General features: G+C 36.6%; 1 protein-coding gene and 1 non-coding gene across 2 annotated transcripts in view; both read right to left on the reverse strand.

Annotated features, from left to right (window-relative positions):
- The window catches only part of TEX11 (testis expressed 11), a gene marked incomplete at its 5' end in the record, with an annotated part of 187,803 nt that overhangs the window by 111,331 nt on the left and 64,755 nt on the right, over positions 1-11,717 (reverse strand). The window lies entirely within an intron of this gene.
- On the reverse strand, positions 8,762-8,896 carry LOC144240624 (small nucleolar RNA SNORA16B/SNORA16A family). Its single transcript, XR_013337777.1, has one exon. It is a non-coding gene; the product is annotated as a small nucleolar RNA SNORA16B/SNORA16A family (small nucleolar RNA).

An 11,717-nucleotide genomic window follows, 5' to 3' on the forward strand; every position in this document is an offset into this window, starting at 1 on the left:
CCACCCCTACCCTATCCCAGCCCCTTCCTAAGAGGTAGACACTTCTAAGATTAATAAATATCCTTTTCAGGCCTTTCCTGGTACACTTATATGTCTGTACTTATACAAACATAGTTTTTACAGTATATAAATGACATATTATGTATACTTTGCTTCTTTTTCTCTCAATACCATGCCTCAGAGTTCATTACATATAGATTTACCTTATTCTTTTTAATGCCCACGTAGTATTTTATAGTATAGAGATACCTTACTTATCTAGTCCTCCATTGATGGTATTCAGGATGCTTGCAATATTTCACTATTACAAGCAATGTTCCAGCAAATATCCTTGTAAACATGTGAGATAACACATATAAATACCAAGGATTAAAACTGCTGAGTATGAGCACTTTAAATTTTGATCCTGTCAATTTGTCCCCTGAAACAGTGGTTGCTGGAGAAGCTGGCAACCTGGAAATGTCACTTGGTGCATATAAAAACTTAAACTCCCACCAGCATCACCTAATAGAATGAAACTTTGGTTTTGGCCAATTTGATACTCTGTCAACCACCTCGAATCAGAAGCCTTTACCTAAAGTTCTGCTTGGTTTTTATTTATTTATCTATTTTAATTTTTTTAAGTTCTGCTTGATTTTTAAACTTTCACTATCCCTTTTCACTTAGTAGTCTCATACCTAAAAAGAGGAAAAAGAAAAAAATTGCTACCCAAATATCAGAAGACAACTATATAGATATAAATCACATAACACAGATTTCTTTTTTACACAGAAATCTATAGGAAAGGAAAAGAGAACTCCCAAGTTTGGCCTTTCCTGTCATCAATTCTGGACAAAAATAATTAAAAACCTATTAAAATCATTCTCCTCATGAAAAGCCCAAATTTTCCTTATACATTATAAATGAGGAGTATCTAATGACATGATATAAGATACTGTTCATAGAAAGAGCATAAGGAAAGCCAGTCATGAAAGTAATGAAAGGTTACAAATACGGAGTATTTGTTCTACGCTAAGTAGTGTATTAAGCACCTTACAAACATTATCTTATTCAATTTTCATATTAACACCATAAAGTGTGTTACATCATATTCATTTTGCAATTGAGGCTCAGAAAGTCCATAAAATAGACACAAAAGCACCATTCAGGATTTGTGTCCAAGTCTGTTTACCCCACAGTTTTTCCCATTTTATCCTGACTTCCTATGAAAATAATATTCAGGGTCACAGTAACAATGGTAATAGATATAATTCAAAGGAAAATTATTTAACTCCCCTATTAAATGTTTTCACTAATTTAAGTATAAATCATTTAAACTGATTCCTCTTCCTCCCATGAGACATCTGTATAAATGCTAAAGATGTAGTAAAAATAAATGCTGACAATTAGGATCTAATAATCCTTGTGAACTACTGCCAGGAATATGCTATCATCTACAAACTCTCCAACTACAGAGTGACACAGGCAGGGTGGCTCAGACTTTCCACATTTCTTTAAGCCCTTTCACTCACCCAACCAGGCTGCTCAAGGGCTTTCACAGCTCAGACCCTAGCAGCAAATCCAAGCACTTTGTTGCCTCTACCAGATCCACACTTTCAGCAACGTCCTCTTCTCTCTACAGACTCAGCCCCTATCCATAGGCCTCATCTCTTAGTGTGAGCTCTTAGGAATCTGTTACCTAGGCATGATGTCCTATCTACTTCCCTGAAGCCCTCATTTCTTCAGGGGTCTGAAGGAGAATAACAGGCTCCTCAACAGCCCCTCGTGAAAGCCAATGGGCCTTTACTTTCTTTGTTCTTTCAGGCTATGTGAATAAGCCATTAGCTCTAAAGGGAAATGAGTATTTTACCAAAATATAATTGAAGGAAGAAACAACTATTGGGGGAAAAAGATACAGTGAAGGAGAAAAAACTAGAATGTATTATTATATTAAAATTTAAAAAAACTGAAAAACAAGATTTTGAGGCTGAAAAACTAGAGAAGCAATTCAGGTAATGGAATAAAAATGCAGATAAACACATATATAGAATCTTGAAACAGGCATATTAAGAAGGACTTGGAAATGCTACTTTACAGAAATTACAGCATTAGGGATAAATACCCATCAGTTTTAAGTTTATGTTTGGTAAGAATATATACATCAGTAAATTACACAGTGCAGAAAAGAGTACCCATAGCAAGGCTGAGACTGCCTATTCTTAGAAAGCCCTGCTTGCACACAAGAAACAATAGGTGTTGGCGAGGATGTGGAGAAAGGGGAACCCTCCTGCACTGTTGGTGGGCATGCAAAGTGGTGCAGCCACTGTGGAAAACAGTATGCAGGTTCTTCAATAAGTTGAAAATGGAACTACCCTACGATCCAGCAATTGCACTACTCGGTATTTACCCAAAGAATACAAAAATACAATTTCAAAGGGATATACACACCTAATGTTTACAGCAGCATTACCTACAATAGCCAAATTATGGAAACAGCCCAAGTGTTCATTGACTGATGAATAGATAAAGAAGAGGTGGTATATGTATACAATGGAATACCACTCAGTCATATAAAGAATGAAATCTTGCCATTGGCAACTATGTGGATGGAGCTAGAGTGTATTACGCTAAGCGAAATAAGTCAGTCAGAGAAAGACAAATACCATACGATTTCACTTATAGGTAGAGTTTAAAAAACAAAACCAATGAGCATAGGGAAGAAAGGGAGAGACAAAACCAAGAAAGAGATTCCTAACTATAGAGAATAAACTCATGGTTACCAGAAGGGAGATGGGTAGGGAGACGGGTGAAATAGGTGATGGGGATTAAGAAGCACACTTCTGATGAGCACCAGGTGTTGTATTTAAGTGCTCAAACACTAAATTATACACCCAAAACTAATATTACACTGTATGTTACCTAACTGGAATTTAGATAAAAACTTAAAAGAACAGTCTGCTGGCAAAGTTGGCCCTTGGCTGACATCTGGTCACTTGGCTGGTAAACAGTTCCCAACATTGATATAAAACTTTCCCTTAATAATAAGGGTGACTCACTATGCCTGGACTGCGCAAACAAAATGGTTTATACTTCCCTTCTGGGTGTCTGGAATCTTGGTATGTGCTAGGGAAGGGCACTTTAAAGCCTTAGGGACTTAGTCTCTAATAAGCTCGCTGATAATGGTTCACACATGTTGTCATACTCATTGCTAGAGGAATTAAGCATGTCCTGTGCCACTCTATTGGGAATGAACTCCTGGCAACTTGTTCCCAGTATCCTTCAGACTTTGGTCCTAGTGCCTTTTAGCTTTACTTTTCCTGATTTTGCTCTGCTGATAGCTCAGAGTCTACAGCCTGCTTCAGATTTTGTGTCTCCCTCTCTTTCTGCTCCTGCCCCACTCACACTCTGTTTCTGTCTCTCAAATATAAATGAATGTTAAAAAATATTCTTAAGAAAAAGAAAGCTTTGCCATGATCATTACCAAAAAAAAAATATAAACCTATACACACAAATAGACACCCCCCCACACACCCCCACACACAGCTGCAAAGCACAAGAAGCAAAACCTGATAGAACTAAAAGAAGAAATAAGTCCATAATTAGAGTTGGAGATGTCAACACTCCCTTTCAAAGCTTCACAGAACTAGACAAGACCCAGCTAAGATACATATTCATCAACTAACAGGATCTGACATTTACAGTAGACTTCATCACACAGTGGCAGAATACACAATCTTTCCAAGTGTCCACAGAATATATACTGAAATAGACCATATTCTGGACCATAAAACAAACCTTAAGAAACTTAAGTAAAAACACACAGTATGTTCTCTGGTAACACAGATCAAATAGAAATCAATGCCAGAAAGATAACCGAGTTAAACTGAAAACAATATACCAAAATTTGTGGGGTGCAGATATAGCAGCACTGAGAGGGAAGTTTTTTATCCTTAAAGGCTTACATTAGAAAAGAAAAAAAAAGTCTCAAATCAGTAAGCCAAGCTATCACTGTGAAGAAACTAGAAAAGAACAAAATAAACCTCAAGTAAGCAGAAATAAGAAAATAATAAGAGTAGAAATCAGTAAAATTAAAACAAAAAAAGCAGAAAAAAAATCAATAGATCTAAAACCTAAAGTTGGTTCTTCAAAAAATATATATAACAAAAAAAGATATACAGATGGTCAAAAGATACATGAAAAGATGCTCAACATCACTCATCAACAGGGAAATAAATGCAAATCAAAACCACAATGAGATATCACTTTATACCTGTCAGATGGCTAAAATAAAAAGATAAAAGTGTTAATGAGGATGTGGAGAAAAAGAAACCCTCATGCACTGTTGGTGGGAATGTAAACTGGTCTAGCCACTGTGGAAAACAGTACCGAGATTCCTCAAAAACTTAAAATAGAAATACCATATGATTCAATAATTCTACTACTGGGTATTTACTCACAGAAAACAAAAACAATTCAAGAAGATGCACCCTTGTGTTTATTGCAGCATATTTTACAATAGCCAAGTTATGGAAGCATCCTAATTGTCCATCAACAGATGAATGGATTAAGAATATGTGGCATATAGGGGCGCCTGGGTGGCTCAGTCAGTTAAGCGTCCTACTTTGCCACAGGTCATAATCTCACAGTTTGTGGGTTCGAGCCCCACATTGGGCTTTCTACTGTCATTGTGGAGCCTGCTTGGGATCTTCTGTCTACCCCTCTCACTGCCCCTCCCCTGCATGTGCTCTCTCTCTCTCAAAAAATAAATAAACATTAAAAAAATAAAAATAAAAACTCCAGAAAAAATAAATAAAAACTCCTGAAAATATGAAAATATTGTGTATATACGAATGGGTGTCCATACATGAATGCAAGGTACATATCATTTATGTATGTCAAGATTTATTGAATTGTGCACTTATTTTAATTGTATACAGTGAATTATATGTCAATTATACCTCAATAAAGCTGTTATTTAAAAAATAAGAATATAAAGGATATCTGGCATTACTTTGCATAATTACTAGAGGTAGATGGGAAGGCCAGCTAGACCTGTCATTACGAACTCACTGCCATCTTGCACAGAGAGTCCTGGAGATTTCTCTAAAAATACTGTTACAGGGGGGCGTGGGTGGCTCAGTTGGTGGAGTGTCCAACTTGGCTCAGGTCATGATCTCACAGTTTGTGTATTCAAGCGCCATGTCAGGCTCTGGGCTGGCAGCTCAGAACCTGGAGCCTGCTTCAGAGTCTGTGTCTCCCCCTCTCTCTGCCCCACCCCCCACTAGCACTCTGCCTCTCTCTCAAAATAAATAAACATTAAAAAATTAAAAAAATAAAAATACTGTTACATTTCTAAGGAATGCTCTAAGTACTTATTTACAGGTAATATCAAAATCTCTGCTCCCTGGAGTTAGTTTCACAAAAAACAAAGGATATGTAAGCCAAATATAATGAACTGTGAGAATTTGCTATGTGTTAGAAATATAGGGTATAGAATTGATTTCTTAAAGCATTAGGAACTATAAATTGTTATGTTAGTAGGTATACAGACATCAGTGATCCCCTGGCTTAATAGTAACAATAATTTTCCACTTAAGGGTATAAATAATCTACACATAGAAAGTAAACTTTTCACTGAACACTAATTTTAGGCTACACCTGAAGAACCTGGCTTTGGCTGCAATTATTTGCTTTGCAGTTGAAAAAACCCACTTAGCAATCTAGTTGATCTGGCATTACAGTGTCCTCCAAACCTGTAGCTTTGCCATATGTAACCTTTAAAGATATGTATCCAGTAAAGTATTCATTCTTTTGTCTTTGTGTTATATGACCATCCTATTTATGCCTGTTAGGCTTTAGCTCACAGATCAGCAGCTAAATGAGAATCCTGCAATCACAATTTAGATAGAGCTAGAAGGAACCTTAACGTTTATTTATTCCAACCTCCTCTAACCCCTCATTTACAGAAGCACTGGAGGCTTTGGTTTTGTATTGCTGTTGTAAAATATTATGACAACTTTAGCAGCTTAAAACACCCATTTATTATTTCACAATTCTGTAGGTCAGAAATCTAGGCAGGCTCACCCGGGAACTGTACTTAAGGTCTCACAAGGCCAAGTCAAGGTATTGGCTGGCCTGGGCTCTTATCTGGGGGCTCTAGAGGAGCATCTCCTTCTAGGCTTATTCGGGCATTCACAAAAAACCAGTTCTGTCAGGTTGTAGGGACTGAGTCTCATTTTCTTACTGGGCTTCAACTGGGATTTGTTCTCAGCCCTTCTCAGCCACTTGAATTCCTTTTGAACACTGTGCTTTGAATGTATCTGACTTCACCTCCTGCATAGCTCTTCTGCTTTTAAGGGGTCATGTTATTATATTGGGCATACCCAGATAATCCAGGATAATCTTCCTATTTTATATTCAACTGATTAATAGCTTTATATGCATAATCCCTTTTGCGTTGTAAGGTAATATATTAACAATCCCAGGAAATAGGATATGGATGGGCCTTAAGGGCTATTATTCTGCTTTTCAAAGGTCCTGAGAAGCTAAATGATGCATCTGAAGTCATTCAGTTAGTAGCAGGGACTCATTCCAATACACCACACAATGCCTCTTGTTGACATATACTCACTGCTCATGCTAAATAGCATTTTAGTAATCATCACTTCAATGCCTGTAAATGGGCTCAGTGTTAGTAATTTACTTTTACGCACAACTCACAAGTGATGCTCATAAAACTGCCTAACAGGCTAAATGTAGCATCTCAATCATGTCCAGTACTACTAGCCTTATATAAAATGGTAAACATGAATTCTATTCTGGAGACACATGACTCAACCTGAAACTATAAAATATTAGTTCCAATAATTCTTCAAAAGTAGTAACAGCCAAAATCTATTGAATGCTTACTATGTCCCATGAATATTACATGAATTATTGTACTTAATTCTCAGACATATAGGTAGGTTCCTTCTACACACAATGTTCAGGGTTTTTTTTAAATGAAAGGATGTTATAATTTTTCAAACACTTTTTCTGCATCTCTAGGGAAAATCATGAGTTTTTAATTTAAGTGCAGTTGAAATACAATATTGTATTAGTTTTAGATGTACAATATAGTGATTCAACATTTATATATATTACAAAGTGATCACCATGCTAAATCTAGCTACCATCTGTCACTATATAACTTACTACATGTCACTATTTCCTTTATTGAATATTGTATCCCTGAGTCTTATTTCTTTTTTAACTATAAGTTTGTATATTTCAATCTCCTTCACCTATTTTCCCCATTCCTCACATAAAAATCATGATTTTTTATCTTTCATTCTATTAGTGTACTGTATCACATTTACTGCTTTGCATATATTGAACCATCCTTGCAGCCCAGGGATAAATCCCACTTGGTCATGGTGTTTAGCCATTTTAATGTATGTTGATTGAAGTTTGCTAATATTTTATTGAGAATGTTGGCATCTATATTAAGACTATAGGTCTATAGTTTTCTTGTATCTGGCTTTGTTATGAGGGTAATGCTGGCCTAGTAAGATAAGTTTCAAAGTGCTCCTTCCTCTTCATTTTTTGGAAGAGTTTGAGAAGGACTGGTATTAATTCTTCTTTGAATGTTTGGAAAAATTCACCAGTCAAGCCTTCTGATCCTTGGCATTTCTGTGTTGGGTGTTTTTTGATTACTGATGAATCTCCTTATTCATTATTGTTCTGTTCAGATTTTCTATTTCTTCCTGATTCAGTCCTGGTAGGTTGTATGTTTCTAAGATTTTATACATTTCTTCTAGGCTGTCCAATTTGTCGACATATAATTGTTCATAATATTCTCTTATAATACTTTATACTTGTGTGGTGTCAGCTGTAATGTCTCCTTTTTAATTTCTGATTTTATTTGAGTCTTCTCTCCTTTTTTCTTAGTCTAGTTAAAGTTGTATCAATTATGTTAATCTATTTTTTTAAAAACCACCTCTTCATTTCATTATCCTTTCTATTGGTTTTCTGGTCTCTAATTCATTTATTCCTTCTCTAATCTTTGTTATTTCCTTTCTTCTGCCAACCTTTAACTTAGTTTGCTTTTCTTTTGCTAGTTCCTGGAACTATAAAGTTAGGTTGTTTATTTGAGATCTATTTTCTTAATATGTGCACATACTGCTATCAACTTCCCTCTCAGAACTGCTTCTTGCAGCATCCCACACATTTGGGGTGGTGTTTCCATTTTCATTTGTTTTGAGATTTCCTTTTCCTCTTTTGGTTTCTTCTCTGACCCACTGGTTGTTTCAGAGTGTGTTAATTTAACACTCCCATTGAACATTTGTAGATTTTCCTGCTTTCCTCTTATTGCGGACTTCTAATTTCATGCCATTGTGGATGTAAAAGATAACTGGTATCATTTCAATCTTTTTTTTATTTTACTTTAAGTCTTTTTTTGGTCACTGACATACCACATGCCAGCATTAGCAGAAATACAAAGGTCATGGTTTTCCACCGAAAATAGCTTGCCTCTTCCCATAAGGTCTCTCCCTACTACAGATTCATAATCACAGATGATGACAGCTTTACTGGTAACAGAACTTCTCTAAAGCACAGCAACAACCTAGTGTCTTCAGATTCTTCAGTAGCAGATACTGCCAGGACACTTGGGGACAACTAGGTCCTGAGGTGGTTGTGTTCCATCACACTCACGACCACAGAGTCCTCACCAGAAAGCTCAACTTCAGGGTCATCCTGGAATCTTCAGCTGGCACAGCTGAGAAATGGCAGGTACATAGGGATTTGTATTTTCCTGATATGTTGCAGATCGGTTAAAGCAAACAGAATGGTGACCATCAAGGAAAACTGTCGCTCTGAGTTCTTTTTTTACCACAGTAGCTATGTGGAAGCAGCTGTAGCTTCGATAAGGGCCACAATTTCAATCTTCTTAAATTCGTGAAAACTTGTTTTGTGATATAATCTATCCTGGAGACTATTCCATGTGCACTTGAGAAGAATGTATATTCTGCTGCTGTTGGATGGAATGTTCTTCTATAAATGTTTATTGGGTCCATTCGGTCTAACATATGGTTCAAGTCCAAAGATTTCTTGTAGTTTTCTGTCTGGATTGCTGAAAGTGGGGTACTGAAGTCTGAAATTATTATTTGTCAAGTCTTTCATTTCCATTGCTTCCTTCCATTTTCTATACTGGAATCTCTGAGAGCAAGATTCCTTATCTGTATTGTTTATGGCAAGAACTTTTTTTAAATAGTTCATGGCTTTACTGTGGAAATGTTAAAAAGAAAAAAAAAAGTAGGTCCTGAAAATAGTTTGGGACTGGCAAATTAGTTACTAATATGGTTGGGGAAAAAAAGCAAATATAGCAAGAGAGCACAATAACTCAAAACGATGTAATTGTAATGCCAAATATGTAGGTAAGAATAATTATATAAGTCATTTACTTACTAGGCCCTTTTGGTGACACCAAAATATTCTGTGATTGTATTTGTTTCATAATTATGAGCTATTCTTCCTCATCAGGGAGTGATCTCCTTGAGACCAAGGACTACATATTATTTAATTTCTGTATCTTTAATGCCCAGCAACAAAATAACTAGTACATTATAAGAACTCAGATGGGAAAAAATGAATTCCCAGTACTATCAATCTAATTCAAGTTATCACTTCATATCACTTCATTGCAGCTACCTGCAATGATTCTGAACTGATTTTCCTACCTCTAATCTCACCCCACTCAACTTCTTGCATATATTTCCATTAGCATGTCACTACCTTTTTTGAAAACCTCCAGTGGGCCCTCATTTGCCTACAGCATGAAGTCCTTTAACTTGATTTTCAAGGATTTTCACAAATGACTCCAATGTACCTAACTTTATATCTCATTACACCTTTTATATAAAATGTATGCTACAGCCTCTCTGATCCATTAATCATCATATTCTGAACAAATGATGTTGTCCTCTTATCTATTTGCTACAAATGTCCTTACTCCCTTCTACTTTATTAAATTCTCTCCCATATTCAAAGCCAGCTGAGGTCTCACGTTCAAAAAACTCTGGGGGCGCCTGGGTGGCTCAGTCGGTTGAGCATCCAACTTCGGCTCAGGTCATGATCTCAGAGTTTGTGAGTTTGAGCCCCACGTTGGGCTCTGTGTGGACAGCTCAGAGCCTGAAGCCTGCTTCAGATTCTGTGTCTCCCCTCTCTCTGCCCCTCCCATGATCATGCTCTGTCTCTGTCTCTCAATGACAAATAAATGTTAAAAAAAATTTTTTTAAAACCAAGAATTTTTTTTAATGTTATTTTTTAAATTTATTTTCGAGAGAGAGAGAGAGAGAGACAGCGTGAGCAGGGGAGGGTCAGAGAGAGAGGGGGAGACACNACACATACACTCTTTCCAATTAGGCTTAGAAGTTCCCTAAAAGAAGTGTCTATGCTTTCTATATGCTGCTCTTTACATAAAAGATACTAAATTGGACTAAATGTCTCTAAATCTGCCTTGGGCACTGTTCACATTTTTGCTCAGTCTAATCTTCCTGGCAGGAATTCCTACTCATTCACCTATGCAAATCTTATACATTCTCTAAGTCCCCGTCTCCTCGACTTAGCATTCTCTGATCAGTAGAGCCCACAGTGACCTTTTGTTCCCTCTTCTAAATTCATATAGGGTTTATCACCTATACCATGCATTTCTTATATCCTGCATGTTATTGTCAGTTGACTGATCATATACATGCTTAGCTTGCTGCAGTAGACTGTGAATTCATTAGAGGAATGTTTTTGTTTTTGTTTTTCCTTTCTTTAAATATTTATTTTTGAGAGACAGTGTGAGTGGGGGAGGGGCAGAGAAAGAGGTAGACACAGAATTTGAAACAGGCTCCAGGCTCTGAGGGGTCAGCACAGAGTCTGATGCAGGGCTCAAACTCACACACTGTGAGAGGGTGACCTAAGCCAGATGCTCCACCAACTGAGCCACTCAGGCGCCCCAAGGAATGTCTATTTCTTATGTTTCTTTTAACCTTCAACCAGACCCCAGACAATATGTTGTATCACACAAAATTTTTGTTGATAAAATCAACTTAAATGTATCCAATGTGCTAAGGAAAATCCAACTCTTGTCTGTCTCCAAGAAGCAAAAATTTTTAAACCTTAAAAACCCCTTAAATGCCTCTTTCCGTCTCAAGTACCCTAAAACCAACCTCCCAGGGGGAAGAAAACACATAAACCAACTATCCAAACCACATACAATGAAGATGCAAGAACTGAGTATATATTCTGTACCAACTTCCTTTCCTATAGACTGGAATGATNACCTGACCTGAAATGGGAGAGCAGATAAAAGATCTATGGTGATAATTCTTACCAACAGAGAGCTTTGACAGTGACTGTTAGATGAGAATATCCATGCAAATATGATTAAATTAAATCCCAAAAGCCAGGGATGTTTGCTTTTACTTCCAAGTATCTGGTGATAACCTTTTAGAACTATTCTAGGAAGGAATTAGTGTTGAGAGTATTAGGTCTTCAATATTATATCTGTCTCTTTCTCTGGATTTTCAGGATATTATCTCACTCATCTCAGCATGCCATTTGTGCAACCCATTCAAGTACTTGTTATTATATTATCAGAAGAGTAAATTTCATTTAAACATTATGATTTTTAAAATATGCTGCATCCCTAAATATGACTTTATAATATCTTAGAGCCAAAAATTCTTTGGAGGTAGGTCATTGTTTAC

This window comes from Crocuta crocuta, unplaced genomic scaffold, assembly GCF_008692635.1.
Source record: "Crocuta crocuta isolate KB4526 unplaced genomic scaffold, BGI_CrCroc_1.0 scaffold394, whole genome shotgun sequence".
In the NCBI taxonomy this organism is placed as follows: Eukaryota; Metazoa; Chordata; class Mammalia; order Carnivora; family Hyaenidae; genus Crocuta; species Crocuta crocuta.